Source organism: Alexandromys fortis, unplaced genomic scaffold (assembly GCF_014885135.2).
Source record: "Alexandromys fortis isolate MF-2015 unplaced genomic scaffold, M_Fortis_MF-2015_v1.1 scaffold_240, whole genome shotgun sequence".
Taxonomy (NCBI): Eukaryota; Metazoa; Chordata; class Mammalia; order Rodentia; family Cricetidae; genus Alexandromys; species Alexandromys fortis.
This window is the reverse complement of record NW_026068133.1, coordinates 529,144-530,858: the sequence shown is the minus strand read 5'-3', so window position 1 is coordinate 530,858 and position 1,715 is coordinate 529,144. Positions and strand designations below refer to the sequence as shown.

General features: G+C 44.3%; 1 protein-coding gene across 1 annotated transcript in view; it reads right to left on the bottom strand.

Moving 5' to 3' along the window:
- Nucleotides 1–1,715, bottom strand: part of LOC126491014 (cytochrome P450 2B1-like) — a 37,168-nt gene that overhangs the window by 34,292 nt on the left and 1,161 nt on the right. The window lies entirely within an intron of this gene.

Genomic DNA, 1,715 nt, shown 5'->3' with positions numbered 1-1,715 from the left:
AAAAAAAACTCTTCTTTTTGGATTTTCCAAGGTGAGTTTCATTTACCTATTTACCTGTATACAAATTAAAGCTGGGTAAACAACTTTTATATTGGTGAAGACCAAGGACACATCTCATGAAACAGGAAACCTTGCCTTCTATGGCTTCTTTTGCAGTGTACAGTCCAATGGTTATGAAACAAGGTCCCAATGAGGAGCGGATGGAGGGAGAACAGGAGCAAGGATGTCAGGACCACGAGGGGTGCACCCACCCACTGAGACAGTGGGGCTGATCTATTGGGAGCTCACCAAGGCCAGCTGGACTGTGACTGAAAAAGCATGGGATAAAACCAGACTCTTTGAACATGGCGGACAATGAGGGCTGATTAGAAGCCAAAGACAATGGCAGTGGGTTTTGATCCTACTTCATGTTCTGACTTTGTGGGAGCGTAGCCAGTTTGGATGTTCACCTTCCTAGACCTGGATGGAGGGGCGAGGACCTTGGACTTTCCATAGGGCAGGGAACCCTGACTGCTCTTTGGACTGGAGAGGGAGAGGGAGAGGAGTGGGGTGGGGGAGGAGAAGAGTGGGATGAGGGGGAGGGAACTGGGATGCTGGGAGGAGGCGGGAATTTCTCTTTTTTTCTTTCAATAAAAAAATAAAAAAATTAATGGATGTGGGCTTTTTGAGAGGTGACTCAGTTCATCAACATCTTAACTCAAAACTTAATAGGTGGGGGACCAGAGGTGGCTCAGTGGCTAAGAGCACTGCTCTTGTTTCAGAGGCCCTGACTTTTGTCCTACCTCCCATGTCAGATAGCTAAAAACTACCTGTAATACCAACTTTGTGGGATTTGATTACCTCTTTGGTTTCTTCAGATATCAGATATGCATAAGGACCATTCACAAACACATTCACACACACACATGAATATGATGATGATGATAATGAAGACAGACAGACTGATAGACAAATAGATAATACATAGCTATACAGATAATTGCTAGGTAGATACTTAGATTGATGAATAAGTCGCTGATGCACAGATTAGTACCTATGATGGTCCAGCTCCTCTTTGTGTCTCTACCACTGGCCAAAGGAATGTCACCATTAACACTCAGTCTTTGTAAGAGACACACTGATTGAAGCCCACACAACCATCTTACATCAACACAAATGCCTAGAAAAGATCTCAGTTTCTTGATCCACCAGAGAAGCTCTCAAGAAACATTCCAGAGGGCTTGTCAGCTGCACACGGGTTTGGAGAACGCAGAGTTGATACAGCCTTTAGCAACTGTACTTGAGTCAGGCTCCTGGCTCATCCACAACACACTTGAGAGAGCCAAGCTGGTTGTGTCTGGGATTCACTACAGGGTATCACTACCACTTGGCATCGAGACACAATGAAAATTAATCCCAACCCTCAGAAGGCAGAGGCAGGTGGATTTTGATGAATTTGAGTCTTTCTACAGAGTGAGTTCCAGGACAGTGAGGATTGTTTCACAGAGAAACCCTCTTTCCACAAAAAAAGAAAGAAAGAAATAGAAAATAACAACAGCAAAGCAAACCAACCAAATAAACAAACAATCAAAAAACAAAATATAAATATGATGTTAATGTGACCATTCCAACAGGTGGGAAGCTCATTTTTTTTTAATTTATTAAAGATTTCTGTCTCTTCCCCACCTCTGCCTCCCCTTTCCCTCCCCCCCCCCCCCCTTACCCCCCCTCCCCCC